General features: G+C 37.9%; 1 protein-coding gene across 1 annotated transcript in view; it reads left to right on the forward strand.

The window, feature by feature from the left end:
- Positions 1 to 2,164: 2,164 nt before the first annotated feature.
- Positions 2,165 to 23,303, forward strand: part of LOC109419740 (inositol-pentakisphosphate 2-kinase) — a 401,201-nt gene continuing 380,062 nt past the window's right edge. Inside the window, exon 1 of the mRNA XM_062850148.1 lies at positions 2,165 to 2,261. The gene's annotated coding sequence lies outside the window, so the exon portion shown is untranslated. The remainder of the gene's footprint in view (positions 2,262 to 23,303) is intronic.

The raw sequence follows: 23,303 nt of genomic DNA on the forward strand, positions 1-23,303 counted from the left end.
TCACAATCATTAAACTGAATGGGTGACTTTCTATGCTGATGGTTTCCGCGTAGGGAATTTTTTCCAGTGTTTCTGTTGCCTGAACGTCGAATAAAGGCGTTTCAATTTACATGGAAGAAAAATGTGGTATGTACGCATAATTGACTTCATTTCAACGAAATCACTTCGACATTTTTACCAACATTATATTAGGTTGAATTTAAGATGTCGATAATAAACTACAGAACTTTGCTAGTTTTTTTTTCTCTGTTCGGGACATAACCACTGCGACCAATATTTTGATCTATTGTGGTATACCCCGTGTCCTTTGTATAGTGCATGTCGTATTACTTTATCACCATTGAGAAGTTATAAAGTATTCGGTTTTGTTACAGTAGTCATTTTCAACATAATCGCAAGGAAGGATTCTGATTGATAGGTTCCGCTTTTAACACGCTCCTTTTTCAGTCAGAATCGGATCCCTTAACGAGAACGTCAAGAAATGATACCGATATTGACCATGCATCGGAACCCTAGTCCTTTCTGTTTCAAACCAGTGTACACCAAGTAAAAGATTATGAATACTAACCCATGTTTCCTTGTTTCAAGATCCATCACCTAAAACCGAGACCTATCACTTTCAACAAGGTGTGAAATGTAATAAGGACCAAAGTGTTTTCCTTTGATTACTCAAATGTGCTGCTCCACTAGCTGGAAGCAGTTAGGACTAGGGTTCGGTTTGGTAGATCTTTCGCCGCAACGCAACCCAAAAAGGTGATGTAACCCACGCTACGGGCTCCGTTAAAGATCGAGCATGTTTTAAACCCCCTCAACCATTCATCCCTCAGCACGGGTCGCCTGACACCTTGGATTGGGGTTACCTGTTTGGTGGACTTTTACCCCCGGAACAGGTGGTCCGTAGTGCTATTCTAAGCCGACAACTACACGGGCAAACTTTGCTAGTTTCTAAACCATTTTGAGTTGAGTTCAATCAAAATATCGTTTTTATTCAGTACGAAGAGAATGTAATTAACGAAACGCAGAATAGCATGGATAAGAACGTTATGCGAAGGTTTTATGTAACTGACAACGGTGCGCAGCATAAGATTGCGCCAGTACCCGCTAAGTGTAATGATTGGGGAGCAAATTTGATGGTAGACAAAACAATAATGGTGACAGTCAGATGGAAGAGGCACTTTGAAGATTTGTTGAATGGTAACAATAAAGGTGCACCCAGGAACAGGATTAACATAGTTGATGACGGTGAAGCAGTGGAACCATCTACAAGCAAAGGTGCATACGAAGGGGTAGTTTTTACAGAGAGATAATAGACTGAGAACTCTTGAGTAATCCTTCATTTACGAATACCAGGCTGCACACAGAACCTTACAAATGTCTACCGGTAAATGCTAGATTCAAATAAATGCACTTCATATACCTAAATGTATGCTATATAACAGACGAAAACGTTTGGAAATTGATTCTAAAGATCATTCATAGACTCGTGGATCAAGGTTTCTCAGACCAATTAATTATAGAAGACGATTGAACTTGGCTTCAAATAATTAGTACTATAGGAAAAACCCCAAGCCAATTAGACCACAAATTGAAACATCATTATCACATCAATCGTCAGGTTTCACCTAACCAAAAGAAGTATAATAGTTGGTATGTTTCCATCCTATTAATCATGCAGCGTTTGATGGGTAATTATTACACTCATAATGCAATTTACCGATCTATGGATTCATTTGAGATGTTAAACAGCCGTGCCGTACGCACCGGTTCTTCTGCCACCTCACAGACAGAATGATGTGCAGCCAACACTCACAGTTGACGGGACGGCTGATATACGACCAGAGAACGCCAACAAACAACAACGCGGGGCCTAGCCTAATCAGCATAAGAATTGATTGTATTTTTTGAGCGTGTTAATGCATCTATATACGTATACATATGTGTGTATAATTTAAGGTAAATAGCAAATACCCAACGAGTGATGCAGTATGATGAGTTGAGCAAAAATTGAAAACAGCACGACCCCGAAACAATGCGATAGTGACGTGCACCTTCGTTAAATTGTATAGATGTGCAAGATGATGTTTTAATCTAGTCGATTTCACCGTGAAAAAAAAAGTATTCATCACGAATAATTGACTGTTTATATTCATGTTTTTCTATTTCAGAACTATCTGGTTGTTTGTGTGCTGCGACGACACACCCTTTGTTCTATAGTAGGAACACACAAATCGCGGGATTCCTGGAACCTGGACGTGGAGCAGGTGGGTGAGCCGAGTTTGATGGATTAATTATGTATGCAGTTGAATTTAAATATTGAGCGCATGTTTTCGACTAGACATTTGCATTCTCTCCGGTTGGTGAAAGTTGTCATCATTTGTTGGCATTTTTTGAAGTTGAATGCATGAAATTCGTTGAGGTTCAACTTTCATGTAGGAGAACTTATGCTGTTTTCGGCAGTATATTTTTACGGACAAAAGTAGTGGGCTTCGTGGCCGAGCGGTTAGCGGCGTCAGTCGTTTAGGTGTCTCGTAAGCCTCGGAGTGTGGGTTCGATTCCCGCTCCAGTCGGGGAAAACTTTTCGTCAAACGGAAAATTCTCCACTGGGCCACTGGGTGTTATATTGTGTTGTCCGTTGTCGAATGTTTGTACTGTTCAGTCTGTAGAGGCTGTAAGGTCGAAGACGGTGTTATTGTCTTTTTAAAAGAAAATTTGCATCAACCTGCATTTTCTTACAAAAATCTACTTTCTTCAAAAATTTGATTGTTGTTTTAACATAAGTTCAAAGGTTTTTTGAACTCTGTAAGCTGATGATGATGACTTCTCTTATAACCCTGGTGATTTAAAATTGATTTTGTCTATTTTTTTAAGCAGAATTGACCTTCTCATACTTTTATTTATTTCTCCGTAACTATTGTACCGATTGAGCTGATTTTTTTTACTGAAACTCCTTAATATCATATTTAAAAAAAATCGTTCATTAATAATTTTTAATTGTTTTTTTTTCTCACAGAAAAAAACATGTCTCCATTATTCTTCGAACATTTTACGAAATTTTAAGAGTATTCCCAAGCAACACACATGTCATATAAGAGTTAAGACAGCGCAAATTTTGGTTGTATAGAAGTTAATTTGACGTAATTTTAGCATTGTGTTAGAATTATGTCAAATTTACTCATATGCAACCAAAACTTGCGCTGCCGGAGCTCTTATATAACATGTGTGTTGCTTGGGTTGTCCCATCAACTCGCCAATAATACACCTCTGATTAATCCGAAGAAAAATACTGCATTCAGATGATCAAACATATCATATTCAGCTCCCTATTTATTACAAAAGATTGGAAAATGGTTAACTATAACGCAAAATTATTGAATTTTAGTAATTTTCATATTTTTAAACATTGTTAAATTTGTGTTTTAGCTGTAACTCAAAAACTTTTCTACTTAAAACGTGTCTCTGCATGTCACTCATGGTGTTTCATAATTTGAATCTTCATTAAAAATGTATCACATCAACAGTCAAACTTCAATAAAATAAACATGATTTCACGAAAAAAATGAAAGTCTTCATAAAAAACAAAACTTCAATGTGGGTCCTCAGCATCTGATAAAGGAATCTTTGAAGGAGTTCCAGCCCAAATCTCTAAGGGAATGCCTTTCAGGATTTTCCAAAGCAATCCCTGCCCTGTAGGGAGCAATCCCTACGGGAATTCCGGAAGGAACATCTGGAAGAATCCTATGAAGATTCTTGAGAGGAATACCTGAAGAAATTCCAGTAAGAATTCCGAAAGGTATCTCGAGCTGAATGCCTAAAGAAATTTCGAAAAGAATTTCTGAAGGTAACTCGTGAAAATCTCTTCCCATTCCATCATTCTACTCTCTAACTCTCTACCTTCTACCTAATCGTCATCGCTGCTCTCTATCGCAACCCTCTATCCTACGCTATATCCTAACCCTAAACCTTACCATCTACCATACCCTCTACCCGACCCTCTATCCTAACCTCTACCCTATTATCTACCCTATCTTCTACCGTACCCTGTACGGTATCCCTTCACCTCTAACCTACTCTTCATCCTTATCCCCTACCATACCGTCTTCCCTACACTCACATTGCATGGTATCATAGCCCAAAAAACCATTCCGTGGCCGCTATCTTGGATCATGGTCCGCCATTTTGGTTTTCAAAATGGCGTCAAATATACCTTTAACTTCTACTGATCAATCCCGATCGATGGATACCCATATTGTATGGTATCATAGCTTAAACCACAATACGTTACCGCCATATTAATTATGATCCGTCATCTTGGATTCCAAAATTACATCGAATATCGATGTTTTTCTTCTTCTTAAAGCCCGATCTACAGATACCCATATTGCATGCTATCATAGCTCAATCCACCATTCCGTGGCCACCATATTGGATTTGAAAATGGCGTCGGATATTTGTTTTTGAATTCAACTCATCATGCCCGATTGATAGATACCCATATTTCATATCCAAGTAACAATGAGCATGCTTTGAAGGTTCATTCATGTTTTATCCTGGTTTTATATGAGCATATGAAAAAACTAGTTGTTCTATATTATTTTTATGTGGTAGTTTTTTTACTTTGCATCTTTGGCATTCCATAAAACTATCATATAACTTCTGCTACAAACATCTTTGCAAGTAGTCATGAATTGGTTTTATCGCTTATTATACACCATTTCAATGAAACTTGCATTTGCGGTTGTTTTCGGAGAGATTTATAACCTTCACATTACCGACCCCCGACAACTCATATTGAAAATGCTGGCATTTCGTCAATTTTCATTCGATTTTTTTGAAGTCGCCCTTAATCGATCATAAATTGGTGCTAGTTTATTACACTCAAGTGGTCATGTAGCATCCGGAACCATTCCGGAGATATTCCGAATTGTACTGGGGTCAGGGGTATGGGGAGGGGTCTGTTTTGCCAAATGACTAAAAGTTGTTATTTTAGATTGTTATTGTATTTGAGAGGCCCCCGCGGATCCTGTTTTAGGTGTTCCGGAGCGGCCATATCAGTTGCTTCATACTTCACTCATTTTTTCTGTCCCGTTCTCTTGAAATCATGAAGTTTGATACGTCACACGGCATGTTTTGTTTGCAAACCAGAAATGTCCCCGATGCCACTCCCGTGGAACCTATGCTAGATGTTCCGGGGTGGTCATATTAGTTTATACAGACTTCAGAGTTTCATTTCTGGCTCAAACATTCGAAATCATGAAGTTTGATATGTCGCACGACATGTTTTGGATGAAAACCGGAAGTGTCTCCAATGAGTCCGGATGGGTCAACTTATTCAAATCTGATTATCGCAGATCTCCCTGACCCCAGTACAATCCGGAATATCTCCGGAATGGTTCCAGATATTGCATGGCCTTTTGGGTGTACTAAACTAGCACCAATTTATGATCGATTGAGGGCGACTTAAAAACAGTTGGATGAAATTTGACGAAATGCCAGCATTTTGAAAATTAGATGTTGGGGGTCGGGTACGTGAAGGATAATATACAAAACTGCGAGGCAATGCTTAAAACCAACAAAACATTTCGTGGGCGTAACATAGACCAAGAAATGCTGGGATAAAATCGTTCGTTCTATTAATTATGAGCTCAGTTATGACCACCTGAGGAGGGTTAGCCTTATTGGAGAAATCATCAGGAACCCAGAATTTTATCAGAAAAAATATGTCGCCTAGCTGAGATTTATGTTAATGTTAATGTTAATTAATGTTAATTATGATTTCACGTACAGCTTAAGATCAAATTTAAAGATTCAACACGTTTCCGTTATTTTATTTTCAGAAAAATTACATAATGTTTTTGATACTTCGCTATGTTGAAAAAACCTTTTTTGCACCGAATTCCACCGAGTAAATTAAATGCATTTAACTTCCAATTAATGCACAGTTTGTGTGGCGCACTTATTTTTTGTCATTATCACAGTCACATTTGCCACAAATTTCCCGTAGCATGTCTCCTAACACGTAATAAATAAGAAAACAAATCTGAATTTCTGATCGGCATCTTTCCAATTGATGGCTGGTTGAACAACCAAGCATAATTTATTCTGAAAATCGAACATCGATAGTGAAAAATAAGCAAAACAAATGAGGGTCTCCAGTTAGCCTAGTGGGTAAGGCTATGGATCGCTAATCTGGAGACGGCGGGTTCGATTCCCGTTCCGGTCGAGAAAATTTTCTCGGTTCCCTGGGCATAGTGTATATACAATATACACATTGCAATGGCAGGCAAAGAAAGCCCTTCAATTAATAACTGTGGAAGTGCTCAAAGAACACTATGTTGAAGGTAGGCCGGCCAAGTCCCAGTGGGGACGTAGAGTCATAAAGAAGAAGAAGAAGCAAAACAAATATTTGACAGAAGTTGGTTTTATTTAGAAGGTTGTATCAGGGATACGATACAATCTGAAATCCTAAGCCGGTTTGCATACAAAGTCCTGTAGATCATAACACAAGTTTACAAAATAAAACGAAAGTCGTGAACTTCTGTCAACAACCAAAATTTTTGAAGCACAATTTAGTGCTGATTTCGAAACCGACCTTCAAAAAATTTTAAGTAGAACAGTTTTTGAGTTTTAGCTCAATATCGAGTTTTGCAACTTTTCAAAAAATGTAATTTACTAAAATTCAAATATATTGCGTTTTGTTCAACCAATTTTAAATCTTTTTTCATAGATTAAAAGCTGAATACAATACCATTCGTTCATCTGAATACAGGTTTTGCGTCAGATCAATGAAATTCAAGATATTGGCGAGTTTTAGAGACAATCTTCTTAAATTTTAGCGAAATTTCCAAAATTTTTTGAAGAAATGTATTTTTTTCAATAAGAAAAAAACAACTTAAAAATTCTTTTTCGACGTTTATTTGACATATCATATGTAGGCGAGTTACAGGAAAAATTTCAGCTCAACCGGAGCATTGATTATGGAAAATAATATGTTTGAGGTGAGCGACTTTGCTTAAAAAATAGAACAAAAATCGATTTCAAATCATCAACCTTGTATGGAAAGTCGAAAAAATTTCCGCTCTACTGTAATTTTTTTCCTTCGCGTTTTCGAACTCAGGGCATGATTCTACACCAAAAATGATCATCAGCTTACCGAGTTCAAAAATGCTGTAAACTAGTGTAATAAGACTGGGCCAACTGGCCAGAACGTGGGCTATAGGAGGCATATAAGAGAGAGAACTTTCAAGTCGGCATCAATGGTTTTATGGTTAGGGTTTTTGAATCGCTAAAAAACTTCGATAAAATCAGAATTGTTACTTGGGTAGTATCCGAATTCCGATTTCTGTTAAATAGCATACATTTTGGTATGTTGGTCGACATCTTGAAACCCAAGCTGCCATATTCAATTCCAATACCCCTATAAGCACCTCCACAACGTAAGTAATGTGTAAGCCAAATTTGGCAGAAATTGGTTGAAACATTCCAGAGCTATACCGGAACATACATACATTCATGGATACAAACATATAATCGTACAAACATATAAACTTTGAGCGCACAAAAAAACTGATTTTTTAACATTATGTGTCGTTATGTGTAGTTATTACCATAAAAATTTCATTAAAATCAGTTAAGTGTTGCCAGAGATATCGTCGAAACAAGAGACCTAGGGACCATTTGAGAACTTTGGGCAAACAAACACTTTAAAAAATATCACTTTTTACATAAAACTGTAGAGTCAAAAATATTGACCCGATTTCAATGGGAATTTTTCTTCAAATAAAGTAAGTATGTAGAAGTATTGTATCAAAATATCATTCAATTTGAACTAACCGTTAAAAAATTAGAGCCATATATGTAGCACTATGTCACAATAAGCAGATGTGGTTTTTTGGTATAGTGAAATTCGAACTGCTCTAACTTTGAAAGTATTCAACCAAAATGGATGAAATTCTCGCTGAATGCAGTTCAACACAACAATTTCATACTGTCAAACTTTTATAAAAATCGGGACAGTGTTGCCAGTTCGACAGTCTAAATGGTGCACACTGATTTTAAAATGTGTAAAAGTGCTCGAAATTAAAAAAAAAAGTTTTTTGATTAAATTGTTATAAAGTCTGGGACCATTTAGGCAGGAGCACCTGCTTTGGGCACTTGCTGCTATAACTCAGTCAATTTCAAACCGATTGACTTCAATTTTTGAACATGGCTAGTTACTGTGCGTATCTGATCGTGTCTCAAAACTCAAGTCAATCGGTTAAAAATTGACTGAGTTATAGCAGCAAGTACCCAAAATAGGTGCTCCTGTCCAAATGGTCCCAGACCCTATGAATACATAGTAGTGAAGCGATTTTGATGAAATGTTCACCACTTATTATGCTTTACTTGGAGAACTGCAGTAGCCACTATAGAACAGTCAAATTTTCAGCCGTTTTGATGAGCCAAAAACAAAGTTATAGCCTGAACAATTTCAAAATGGATGTCCAAAATTTTCAAGATCATTTTTTTTTTTGTATTGACAATAACTGCGCCAATAATAAACCGATTTTGATCAAATTTTTATGGTGTAAACTACACAAAATATGCTATTTCTGATTAAAAAATCGGCTGTTTTTGTACAAGCAATCAAAAGTTATACATTATTTTGTGTGTCTCACTTATTTAGAGTGCAGTCTTTATAGAGATTAACAACTTTGCCGAAGACAGAAACTATAAATTATTTCAACCATTGTCAAGATTTCAGGGAAATAGGGTATTGGTTCCCTTATTAAGCATGTGGCTCCCATTTTCATCCTACGAAAAACAAAAGATTGAAGCGCTGTTTGTTTTGTTTCTTATTTTTGTATTTTTTGTTAGAAGTGAGCACCCATGAAAACACAAAGAACGGAATCAATCGGTGCCGTAATCGCTTGTTTTCGAATAGGATAAATATGGGAGCGTGAGATTACTGATGGCACACATACCCTACATTTATTTCACATTGGAAGAAGAGCTCATAGATCGTGACAATATGCAGTTTTTGCAGCATCGTTTGCGCCATCAACTGGACTAGACACAAATTATATTGTTCGCTATGAACATGGTTTGGATGTGATGAAAAACTTCTCAAATGACAGTATTCCAAGATTTGGCGTACTTCTTGAGATATTCACTTCAAAAGGGCTGTCCTATAAATAGGATGCTGAGCGGATACTGGTTGATGCGTATGCGTCAATTCATAATATTGTGTAATGCGAATCGTTGAAATGTCAAGCCTTTTGATGATGATGTGACTAAAGATATTTCAAATAATATTGCAATAAGCATGAGTTAGCAGTGACAACAAATGGACACAGCCCTAAAGCACAACAAAATTGATTAAACATGCGAGTGAAAACCGCAGATAACGACCATACACGATTGCGAAATGTATGTTAAAGTTTGTGATTTGGTGTCGTCGTCATCCTTAGATGGACAACCTCCCGCCTTGTTAACTGTTCTTACCAGTCGCGCAAAATCTGCTTATCTCTTTTGTAAACGAGTTCAACGCAGTTGCTATTCGTCAAAAATCCAAAATCTAACGCATTTTCTCGCACTACTTACTGCAGCTGATGTCGAGCATCGATACTGCTGTCACCCAGATTTCCAGACATCCAAACTCACATGACCCAGATCAACCTGCTTTTCCCGAAACCAGTTCCCAAATAAGATGAAAGATTGAACCAGATGATGGAAGACCGGCCGAAAAGAAAAAAACTAGTTCCACCATCTCCAGCAAAATTAGGGAAGATGAAGACGATGACAACGGCATCAAACTAGATTTCCTCTTGTTTACAGATGCCACCCATAGAAAGACGACGACGCACAATCGAGGAGGTCCCTTGCTACCTACCTAGTGTAGTACATGCGTAAATGGCTCGCATGGTGGAATCAAACTCAAGAGGAATAAATATTTTCATTGACTTTTTCTCCTAGCGTGCGGGGATGCTGGTATTTGTTGTCTTTTCTCAAGCGCCCTGGCCTTCTTGAAACGATTAATGCATGCAATTGTGCAGTTACGACGACGATGCGATGGGACCTGCTCATAAATCAGTTGCTTTAAATCTCGCCGACGGCAGACGCACAGGGGCGAACTAGAAACATGGTGCGGAGAAAGAAACCTAACACCGGAGAAGACGCACCCAAACGAATGAGTTTGAAGATGTGAATAAATATTAATTTAGATCTTTCTACTTTTTGTTCGTTGTTCCGTTTTACCGTTTCTAGTAAAGCCATAAATATGGAGAGACTAATTTGACACCACTGAGCTGGAGAGAAACATAAGCCCAGGAAGCAAGATGAAGAAATGTAGAATTTTCTACGATCTTTCTAGTGTAACAGAATTAAAAAGTGTTCATATCATTCTTTCATAAGAGAATGTATGTGTTACCATATGATCTCCTCAGGGAGTACCTTTATAATTCACTCCAAGAACTCCTTAAGGGATCTTTTGAAAATTAATGCTGAATTCCTTCAGAATTCTTTGTAGGATTTTCTGCATGAATTTCTATTTCTTTTTTTCAGATATTCTTTCAATTCCAGTTTTTTTTTGGGAACTGCTGAAAGATTTGTTTAAAAAAGTAATTGCAAGTTTATTCAGGAGATCCTGAAAAAAAAAATTCTAGAGCGATTGCTCTAGAAGTTGCTTAACAGATTCTTCCAATACTCCCATTACAAATTCTTCCACATATTGCTCTAAAAGTTCAATTTTTTCGATAGGTTTTTTTTTCAATCTTCCAGAGTCAACTTCAGAAATTTCTTCAAAAACTAATGCATGAGTGTCTCCAGCAGTTCCTGCAGCTATGTCTTCATAAGTTTCTGTGTATATTTCTCCAGAAGTTCCCTCGGGATCTGCTACAAGAATCTTGTCAGGAATTGACGTTGTAGTTTCTTCAAGGGTTCTTTCTGGAATTTCTTTAAAATAACTTCATAAAATTTTCTTCTAGAAGTGTCTTCAATATTTTTTCTTGGAGTTCTTTCAAAAATTACTTTGGCTGTTCTTCAGAAATTTGTTTTAGAATTTTATCGGAAATTCTTTTGGAAATTCCGCTTCCAAGGAACCCTACAAAATCCTTCAAGAGATGTTTTTTTTTTCAAATTTCATCATGTGCTTCTGTTGGAAAAATTGAATTACGTTGGACAAATCTTTTTTATGCTGGCGAAGTTCTTGGAAGAATTTTTAAAGGCATTCCTGAAAAAAAAAAATGTAGAGTGAATTCTGAATAAATTTTTAAAAGAAATTGCCTTAAGAACTCATATAAAATTTTCTGCAAGGGAGAATTTTTATAAAGAATCTTGGAGGAATTCCCGAAGTATAAAGGATATCCTGAAGATCCCGCATCGCCGCAGCAGTAAAGGCGCGGCTATTCAGCATGACCATGCTGAGGGTAACGGCTTCGATTCCCGCTCAGTCCGGGAACTTTTTGAAATGGAAATTTCATTGACTTTCTGGGAAATACAGCATCTTTGTATCTGCCACACGATATACACATGCAAAATTATCATTGGCAGAGGTAGCTCTCAGTTTATAACTGTGTTGAGAAACATGCTTTGTCCCAGTGGGGACGTTACTCCACGCAGAAAAAGAAGAAGAACTTGATAGAATTCTTGTAGAAACTCAGTCTTTATTACGGAAGCTTTCCATTCAAACCCCTGGAAAAATCGAAATGATATCTCTTTTTACCCTTTGGATGCATCTATCCTTGATCTTTTGTTTAAACATTGTTTAAAAACTTAAAGAACTCCTAGAGAAAATCTAGGGAAAACTCTTGAAGAAACTCAAAGACATGTATTTGAAATTCCATGAGTATTTAACTTAGAAACATTGTTCTGAAAACCCCTGGGGTAATTTCTGAAGGGTTTTGTTAGAGAAGATCCAGAAAATATTTCTGATAGATATCTTAAAAAAATGGTCGGGTGAAATTCTTAAATAATCCTACATAAGTTACTGAAAATTCTAGTAAAAATTCCATAATGGAAATGCTATCTATTCAATGAGCTGTTTTCTAAAATATTTTCAGTAGAATATGTGGGTTTCAGAATTCCTATAAGAATTCCTCAGGAAAGACCGCCAATATTGTCAAATGGGCTCCTTTAGCCACAACTGTAAAGGTGTGGGTTTTCCGCATGACCAGACCATGCAGAGGTTGCGAGTTCGATTCCTGGTCGGTTCAGGAACTTGTCGTAAAGGTAATTTCCTTGACTTCCTTGGGCATAGATAGAGTATTTTCCTGCCTGCCACACAATATACACATGGAAAATGATCATTGGCAGAGGAAGCTCTTAGTTAACAACCGTCACTTTCAAACAATCCCATGCTAAAAACAATGAAAACCGATGTTTGAGAAGCATACGAGCAAAATAAGCATGATGATCAAAGTGAAATATCTGCCTTGTATATTGCCAGTCTTACGCCAGGCAGTGTGTCGACATTTTCCATTCTTCATTCGTGTTTCACCGCATTTCTATTTAGTTGAAAATCACTCGTTTTAAATCCAATTCTCTGTCATGAATATTTTCTTACACATTCCGAGGGCATTTCAGGATGTTTCAGAGTAATTTCGGCGGCATTCAAAGATGCTACGGAAGAGTTTTGGAGGAGTTTCGGGGGTTTCATGGGGACCGAGGGTGTTTTAGGGGGATCTTTGAAGCATTTCAGGAAGTTTCAGAGCATTTTAAATGGTATTCAGAGATGTTACGGTAAAGTTTTTGGGGGTTTATGGGAATTTTGGAGGCATTTCGAAATGTTCCAGAGTAGTTTTGGCGGGATTCAGAGTCGTTACGGAGGCGTTTTCGGAAGGTATCAGGTGCGCTACATGCGGTATAAGGGGATCTTTGAGGGATTTCGGAGGCATTTCAGGAGATTTCAGAAGATTTTCAGAGAACCTAGGGACCACGTAGACTGTTTAGGGGGGGGGAGGTCTGGGCAAAGTCTACGCTTCATACAAATTTCAAATTTTTTGTATGGAAGATAATCTACGAGGGGGGAGGGGGGTCTGAGATGGCCAAAATTTGGTCTACGTGGTTTATGAACAGCCCCCTATCACAATACCTTTTGAAACGCCCTTTAAATTCCCTTTGATTTAAAATTGTTCTTGAAACCCCCAAAACGATCCTGACCTCGAAACGCCTCTGAAACCTTCATAATCCCATTGAAATGCTCTTAAAATCATCATAACCAATTAAAAATGCCTCTAAAACTCCTTTGGACGCCATTCATAGGCTCCACAAATTCTCTGAAATGCCCCTGAAAACCGCGTGGGAGAATATTGAAATTTCAAGCACAAATCTTGTCGTTCAACAGAAACTCGATCCATGCGACAGTTACAGGTTCTGCCGAAGCACAGTGGACGAGAACACTGTAACTATTGGTAAAAATATTTTTTTTTCAAATTTTTCAATGTTTTAAAAGAAATTATAAAAATTCAAACAAACAAATAAACATTTCGAAAGTCCCTGAAGAAGGTCCCAAACGGATCGAAACGTCGGACAAAATAACATAACAGTGTTTTGATTTTGTCAAGACTGAGAAGCCACAAAACATTAGTTTCCAACTACAGTCTAACACACCAACGATACACATAAAAACCTCTTCAAACGCCCCTAAAACTCTAGGAATGCCTTTACAATGGTCCTGTGATCCCCTGAAACTCTCTGAAATGACTCTGAAATGCTTTCCAACGCCCCTTAAACTCCTTGTAACGCCCATTAAAGGTCTGAGACTCCCTGAACTTCCCTTAAAGCCCCTTGAAACGTCCCTGAAACCCCCTTAATACTATCGAAATGCTCTTGAATTCCCCGTAATCTCATTAAAACGCCAACAAATCCTGACGGAACGCCCTTAAAAGGCTCCTGAAATTCCCTGAAACAACTCACTGAAGCCCCTTGGAACCCCCTTTTTTGGGCTCTCTTGAACTTTCTGGGAACCCATTAGTTCAAATGCCCAGGAGCAAGACCTGTTCTCTCGAGCTAGATCCCAAAGTTAATTTATGCTCAAATTTCCCTCTTTTTATACACTCCCTAGTCATGTGCATTAAAAGAGGTTCTGGTGTATAACTAAACCATATTTTTTCGTGTATTTATTTAACAAATATTGAAAGGATTATCACTCTAAGTGTCAGTACAGATTCCCGAGTAACCTTTTGTTAATAATAAATATTTTTATTTAATTTTTGTACTGATAAAATAATTTAAATGGTTCATCATCTCCGGTGTCGACATGTGTAATGATTTAGTCAAAATTTAAATAAGCGTTTTGATCCAAATAGAAGTTGCATGAATCACATCCCTTACTAAAGTGAATCTAAATAATCAGACTTTTCCCCCTACCACTACTAAAAACTCCTTCCTTATCTTTGTCTCTAGTAGCAACGCACGACACACTAACATTCCTTCCCTTCCTTGATGATCGTAAGGACGTGGCTGGCGCCGTTATTGGTTTAAACAAGTTGGGATTTCTTGATGGTGCACATTCGGAACGGTAAGCTACTCCCAAGCTCCGTTTGCTGGTTTCCAGTACAATTTCGATTGTTCCTGTACGGTAATCTATGCTCATGCTCAATAGGAACAAAATAAATATTACAACTTAACCCGTTAACGCCCAAGGTGTCTCACAATTTAAATCTTTAAATAAATTTGTTATCAAAGGTCAAGTTCAAATAAAATAAGCATGATTTGACGAAAAAATAGAAGTCTATGGTGTAGTTCAAAAAAAAATCTTCATTGTAGGTCCTCAATATCTGATAATTTTCTCGAGTTCTATTTTAGCATAACTTCTACGCTATCGCTATATTCTGATCCGTACAGATACAGTACAGCTCAAAACAAGTGAGAGAGATGATAACCACTCAAAAAGAATAGAAAAGGGACTTATAAATTGGGGCAGATCCGCCGGGATGAACCTGCCTACGGCAGAAAATCCCCGAATAAAGAGATAAAAAAAAAAAAAAATTGGGGCAGATATATAACCCGATAAACGCCTAAAAGTATGCAATGCATAGTCCTTGTAATTTCATGTAGTTTCGATTGCAGAGTTCAACATTTCTTACATTTATTTTTTTTAACAAATCAGATAAAGAGTGCTCACTATGTGTAGCATAACCAAACGTTAAAATACTGTAGAAGTTAGATTTTACACAGATAATGATTTCTAATAAAGTAATTGGATGTTTCCTTCAGTACCCCACAAATTCTCTTTACGTACTCACCATACATAAACTTTTCAAAAATGTTGTATGTTTCAAAAAGGAAATCATGTTAAGTACTGTTCCTTTTAATTTGTATCCTTTGACAGGTACGTAATTCGACCTCAACTATAAGGTCGTCTTCAGTGTCTCGTACGTACAGGTATTCCACTAACACGCCCAGATTCACCATCATTCCATGTTTTGATATAAAATTTTAACCAGATGTACTCTATACGGCTTCTCCACTTATGTTTGTACTACTACATGATTTTTTTTATTCATGAACAATATTTGGGTTTTATAGTGTTATTCTGGGCACTATTAAAGTTACATCGAAAAGATAATGTGTTTTTCGGCTACATGAAAAATGATAAACCACCCAAAAATTCAATTATATTCGATCTACCAATTGCAATTTAGAATTACGTACAAAAGTCTAAAAAACATAACGCTGGGAGGAAGAACAGCCCCGGTCGAAATCTCTGAAGGAATCCCGGGAGGATTTACTGAAGGAATTCTGAAAGGCATATCTGGTAGAATTCTGAGGCAACCTCAGCTGAAAGTTTGATAGGAATTCCTGAAATAATCACAGAAGAAATCCCGGGAGAAACTGCTGTATAAATCCCGAGCAAGGATCCTGGTTCGTAGAAAGAATTCCATTAGGATTTTCTGGATATGTTTCGACAGAACACTTTGAAAGTATACTAAAATGAATCTGTGAGGTAGCAGCAGAAATCCACGAAAAAACGGTGGATAGAAATTCTGAAAGAATCCTCTCAGGATTTCCTAAAGCAATTTTGGCAGAAATCTGAAGTTTTTCCTGAAGGAATTCAGTAAAGAATACATGATGGAATCCTGAGAGAGATCATGATTCCTGATGATTTCTGGTCCTGCCGGTCAGAAGCTGAGCAGGTATTCCTGTCAGAATCATAGAAGATGTCTCTATGATCTAGGATTGCCTGAAAAAAAAAAACTCGGAAGAAATCTATACTTTTTCATTTTTTTTTCGGGAGGAATCCCTTAAAAAGTCACAGCAGGAATCCGGGAAGGAATTTCTGAAGGAATTCCAGCACAAATTCCGGAAGGAATGCAGAAAACAATAACTAAAAGTATCCTTTCAGGATTACCATGACCCTCTGCCCCTTTTCTCACAAAGCCCAATCAATAGATACCCGTATTGCATGGTATCATAGCTCATATTACCATACTGTAGCCGCAATCTTGGATATGGTCCGCCATCTTGGATTTCAAAATGGCGCCAAATATCGATTTTAAGTTTCTACACATCAAGCCCGATCGATGGATACCCATATTGCATGGTGTTACAAAAATAAAAGAAATTAATTATTACAAAGTATTAACATATCACGATACACATAGAACCTTACAAATGCATAAATAAGAGACATCACAAATTGACGCAAGACAACACATAACATAAATGTGCCCTATTATCCAGATGGATAACTCCTTCCGATCACAGGATGACGAGGTTTCATGTAAGGGTTTGTGTCCATCAGTCATCCTGGAATTGTATTTTAGTTGGCAGTTTGCCTTTTAGTTCACAGCATTTGTCGCTGTGTTCTTAGCTTGGTTTTGTCTAGGAAAACTAATCCTAATCGGGCATCCCGTTTCGGGGTTCGATACTTGAGATCAACAACTTGAAGTCCGTGGCAGGGAAAGGTTTACGTCTCAAGTACTTAATCGCGGCCCGAAATGGCCTGAATGTTGGCAATCGAAATAGGATTGCGCTTCATTGGCCTCTATCCTGCCAGAACCCTATAAATGTTAATTAATACTAGGGTAATATTTACAAGTTAAAATTCAACATGTAGCACAAAGAACGCACGATTATTAAACTTTGAACACATCAAACAATTATTCTGTCTTATTATTGTAACAAATATTTATACCCGTAACACAATCCAACGTTTGACCAAGAATTTTTCGTGAATCGTTCACCGATTCACGAAAAATTCATCTCCCATATGCTTCATACCCTTTATAACAATAGTGTTAAGGCCATATACTTAACACTAAGATAAAGATAAATAACTTAACCTAAACTCAAAACCAAAACAAGTTATGCTACCCGAAAGCCACAATGCTTTCCAGAAACGTAGCGGTGAACAGGACTAACAATTCCCCAGAAAACACCTCAACTCAAAACTAAAGATTGTTACCCGAAAGCCAAACTGCTTTCCAAATCACGTAACGAATCTTACTTCAACTAAACTTTACTTTTGTGGAGGTGCACTATCCACAAAAATAAAATGGCCTTAAGACTGAAGTTATAATCTTTCCAACTAACTTTCATTTGCATACACGGGGTTTTTGAGTTGGGCGCCATGTTACAAAATACAACATGGAACCCTACAAATGCAAGGGCCCCACGTTGGGCGCCATGTTACAACAATAAAAGAAATTAATTATTACAAAATATTAACACTTCACGATACATAGAACCTTACAAATGCACAATATACAGGCATCACAAATTGACGCAAGACAACACAGAACATATATGTGCCCTGTTATCCAGATGGATAACTCCTTCCGATCACAGGATGACGAGGTTTCATGTAAGGGTTTGTGTCCATCAGTCATCCTGGAATTGTATTTTAGTTGGCAGTTTGCCTTTTAGTTCACAGCATTTGTCGCTGTGTTCTTAGCTTGGTTTTGTCTAGGAAAACTAATCCTAATCGGGCATCCCGTTTCGGGGTTCGATACTTGAGATCAACAACTTGAAGTCCGTGGCAGGGAAAGGTTTACGTCTCAAGTACTTAATCGCGGCCCAAAATGGCCTGAATGTTGGCAATCGAAATAGGATTGCGCTTCATTGGCCTCTATCCTGCCAGAACCCTATAAATGTTAATTAATACTAGGGTAATATTTTCAAGTTAAAATTCACTTGTAGCACAAAGAACGCACGATTATTAAACTTTGAACACATCAAACAATTATTCTGTCTTATTATTGTAACAAATATTTATACCCGTAACAATGGTATCATAGCTCAAATTACCATTCCATGGCCGCCATCTTTGATATGGTCCGCCATATTGGATTTCAAAATGGCGTCGGATATTCATTTTTGAGTTCTACTCATGAAGTCCGATCGATAGATACCCATATTGCATGGTATCATAGCTCAAACTCTCATTCCGTGGCCGCCATCTTGGATATGATTCGCCATCTTGGATTTCTAAATCAAATATCGATTTTTGACTTCTACTGATGAAGCCCGGTCGATAGATACCCATATTGCATAGTATCATAGCTCAAACTACTATTCAGTGGCCGCCATCTTGGATATGGTCCGCCATCTTGAATTTCAAAATGGCGTTAAATATCGATTTTTGACTTCTACTCATCAAGCCCGATCGCTAGATACCCATATTTCATGGTATCATAGCTCAAACCACCATTCCATGGCAGCCATCTTTGATACGATCCACCATCTTGGATTTTGAAATAGAGTCAAGTATCGATTTTTGACTTCTACTCATGAAGTCCGATCGATAGGTACTCATATTGCATGGTATTATAGATCAAACTACCATTTCATGGCTGCCATCTTTGATATGATCCGCCATCTTGGATTTCAAAATGGCGTCGGATATTCATTTTTGAGTTCTACTCATGAAGTCCGATCGATAGATACCCATATTGCATAGTATCCGAAGCAGCATTACCGTTAACCCGTTGGACCCCAGGTAAAAAATAAAAGTTCAAAAAATCGCCAACAGCTCATTTCTCAACAGAATTCAACCAAATTTTGCACACAAACTTGCACAACACTATAGTTTTGGAAATATACGGGATCAACATTTTCTTGGACTTCTGGACGGAGTAAGGCCGGTGGGTCACTGGGTCAAGTCGGGCAAAATTAAGGCCAAGTACGGTTTGCACCCCCATAATTTTCTTCTTAATGAAGTTTTTCAATGGGAATTTGCACATTCCGTTGCCTAACGATAGTTGATGTTGCTACAGGTTCGAATGTGGGATTTTCCGATTTTCCTTTTGAGTTCTTGAGATATTCAACATTTCTAAACCATCCAAGTCTTCATTTGCGTTTGTTGTTTTCAAATGAAATTGGACACGAGATATTATTCCCTTATTGACCCCATAGGTCATCGGAGTCATCTACAGAACATGTGTTGCCCTTGTAGTACTAGTTATATTTCCTGAATATCTCGATGGATTGTCCGAATCCGTCCTTACATAACATGAACACTCGAAATAATCACCAAGGATTATTCTCAATTATTGTTATCGCTTTTATTTGCACCAATATTTGAACATCTGTATAATATTTGTTATATCAACGAACAGTAGAAATTTTGGACGATCTGATTGAAGTCATGCCTTGATTACCGAGAACCGTAGATCGACTACAATTAGACCTTTTTGCATGCGGAAAACAACGGTTAGCTCCAGAAACCAATACTACATCGAACAGGAGTAAGTAAAAGCCCCGACTAGATTCCTGAGTACCCGGGATGGCCTGGCTGAAGTCAGACCTTGAGTTCATTGAGCTGTTGATGAACTGTATTCACATGTTTTGCCTGTGTAAAATCTCTATTGACTACATAAACTGACATTCCATCATGTGTCAGGAAAAAAGGTCTCTCACAGATATTCCTAGGAAAATGTCATGACCTAAACGAAGTCATGCCTTGACTTCAGATAACCGTAGATGGGCAACAAGAAGAATTTTTTTTGCATGCAGAAAGCAACGGTTGGCTCCATAAGCCAATATTACATCGAACTGGAGTAAGCCACAATCCCCCGACTAGATTCCTGAGTACTCAGGATATCTTGATTGAAGCCAGGGCTTGAGCTGTTCATGAAATGTAATCACATGTTTTACCTGTGTGGAACCTCTTTGGACTACATAAACGCATAATCCATCATGTGTCAATGAGCAGGTCTCTCAAAACTATTCCTAGGGAAATTTTATAATCTAAGCGAATTCATGCCTTGACTTCAAAGAACCGTAGATGGATTACAATTAGACCTATTTGCATGCTGAAAACAATGGTTGCCTCCAGAAACCAATACTACATCGAATAGGAGTAGAAGAAGTGAAGGCATGAGCAAATTGAGGCATGAGCGAATGAGTTTATCGAATATTCCTAGAGACCTACTCATTGACACATGGTGGAATATGAGTTTATGAAATGCACAGAGATTCCACACATGTAAAACATGTGATAACATTTCATCTGCAGCTCAATGAACTCAAGGCCTAACTTTCGCCAGGCCATCCCGGGTACTCAGGAATCTAGTCGAGGCTTTTACTTACTCCTGTTCGACGTAGTGTTGGTTTCTGGAGCTAACCATTGTTTTCAGCGTGCAAATAATTCTCATTGTTATCCATCTATGGTTCTCTGAAGTCAAGGCATGACTTCGCTTAGGTCATGACATTTTCCTAGGAATAGTTGTGCGAGACCTTCTCATTAACACATGATAGAATATGAGTTTATGTAGTGAACAGAGGTTACACATAGTTAAAACATGTGATTACAGTTTAAATACAACTCAATGAACTCAAGGCCTGACTTCAGCCAGACCATCCCGTGTACTCAGGAATCTAGTCGAGGCTTTTACTCACTCTTGTTCGGTGTAGTATTGGTTTCTGGAGGCACTCGTGTTTTCCGCATGCAAATAGGTCTAATTGTAGTCCATCTACGGTTATCTGAAGTCAAGGCATGACTTCGCTTAACTTATCAAATTTCTAGAGATTCTACACAGGCAAAACATGTGATTACAGTTCATCAACAGCTCATAGAACTCAAGGCCTGACTTCAATCAAGATGTCCCGTGTATTCAGGAATCTACTCGAGGTATTCACTTACTCCAGTTCGATGTAGTATTGGTTTCTGGAGCTATCCATTGCTTTCCGCGTGCATAATACTCTCATTGTTGTCCGTCTATAGTTCTCTGAAGTCAAGGCATGACTTCGCTTAGGTCATAGTTGTGCGAAACCTTTTTTGACACATGATAGAATATGAGTTTATGTAGTGCACAGAGGTCCCACATAGGTAAAACATGTGATTACAGTTTATCTACAGCTCAATGAACTCAAGGCCTGACTTCAGCCAGGCCATCCCGAGTACTCAGGAATCTAGTCGAGGCTTTTACTTACTGCTGTTCGATGTAGTATTGGTGTCTGGAGCTAACCGTTGTTTTCCGCATGCAAATAGGTCTAATTGTAGTCGATCTACGGTTCTCTGTAATCAAGGCATGACTTCAATCAGATCGTCCAAAATTTCTACTGTTCGTTGATATAACAAATATTATACAGATGTGCAAATATTGGTGCAAATAAAAGCGATAACAATAATTGAAAATAATCCATGGTGATTATTTCGAGTGGTTATGTTTTTTAAGGACGGATTCGGACAATCCATCGAGATATTCAGGAAATATTAATAGCACTACAAGGGCAACACATGTTCTGTAGATGACTCCGATGACCTATGGGGTCAATAAGGGAATGATATCTCGTGTTTATTTTCATTTGAAAACAACAAACGCAAATGAAGACTTGGATGGTTCAGAAATGTTGAATATCTCAAGAACTCAAAAGAAACCTATCGGAAAATCCCAAATTCGAACCTGTAGCAACATCAACTATCGTTAGGCAACGGAATGTGCAAATTCCCATTGAAAAACTTCATTAAGAATAAAGTTATGGGGGTGCAAATCGTACTTGGCCTTAATTTTGCCCGACTTGACCCAGTGACCCACCGGCCTTACGCCGTCCAGAAGTCCAAGAAAATGTTGATCCCGTATATTTCCAAAACCATAGTGTTGTGCGAGTTTATGTGCAAAATTTGGTTGAATTCTGTTGAGAAATGTGCTGTTGGCGATTTTTTGAACTTTTATATTTTACCTGGGGTTCAACGGGTTAAAAGCATATATTCTGGAGTTTGTGACCGCCATCTTGGAACCTATGCCGCCATCTTGAATTCCAATACCCCTACTACCACCTCCACATCCTAAGGAATGTGTATGCCAAATTTGATTGAAATTATGAGCAAGGTATGGGTGTGGAGAACATCTTCTCTGAAGAAAGTATTCTAAAATTTGGCTTAATTCTGAAGATATTCACATCAGAAGGACAGTCCTATTTATAGGACGCTGGGCGTTCGGGGCATCTGTCCTATAAATAGGACGCTGGGCGGATATGGGTTAATCTAGGTGTGTGTCTAGGGCTTTCATACAATTCTTGAGAAAAAATATTTTCGAATAAAATATTGAACTTCTGTCAGGGCCTCGGGAAGATAAGGTTAAAACTTTTTTTTTCATTTTTAGGATATTTTTTCCGATGTGCAATTCCAAGTAACAATGCATGCTGAACAGTGAGAGTAATAGCTGTAAACACAATCAATAAATTCGATTGGGCGCCATCCACAAATTACGTAACGCTCTAGGGGGAGGGGGGGGGGGGGGGAGTATGGCCGAGCGTTACGGTCCATACAAAAATTTTCGGGTTTTCATACAAAAAAGCGTTACGGAGGGGGGAGGGGGGTCGAAAAATGTCGATTTTAGCGTTACGTAATAAATGGATGCTGCCTTGATTACTGATTGAGTGCATATTAAGATTTAAATCAGCTTTCAATGAACCTCAAATTAGCTAAAGGTTGAATAAAATCGCTAAAATTAGATGTTTAGGGGCTAAATAAAGGAATATGCCTCTTGTGCTCAGCTTTTGTTCAAATGAAGTCTGCTTTAAAATAGTTAGAAAAACGTTTGTCAGCATCGAATTGTTATTATACGAATCAAAATAAAATCTACTTTCGCGACTATTTTTACCCGCAGTCAGAGATACGCGCGAGACAGTCGCCTAAGAAAACAGACCCGTTTTCAAATTTTCCATCATAGCGCACTTTGATAATTCTTGAAAAAAGGTCGCCAAATGGCCGGGTGATATGATGACTGCTGCGACTGCACGTGGCATTCGTACTGCGATTGAATTTTGTCCATCACTGAAGGCCTTGGGAAGTAGTCGCCATAATTGTGGTTTTCTTGCAATGCACAATACCTGGGAGTAGCTTTAAAGATTTTATTTTGTAGATTAAGCATCTTCAATGT

This window comes from Aedes albopictus, chromosome 2 (genome assembly GCF_035046485.1).
Source record: "Aedes albopictus strain Foshan chromosome 2, AalbF5, whole genome shotgun sequence".
In the NCBI taxonomy this organism is placed as follows: Eukaryota; Metazoa; Arthropoda; class Insecta; order Diptera; family Culicidae; genus Aedes; species Aedes albopictus.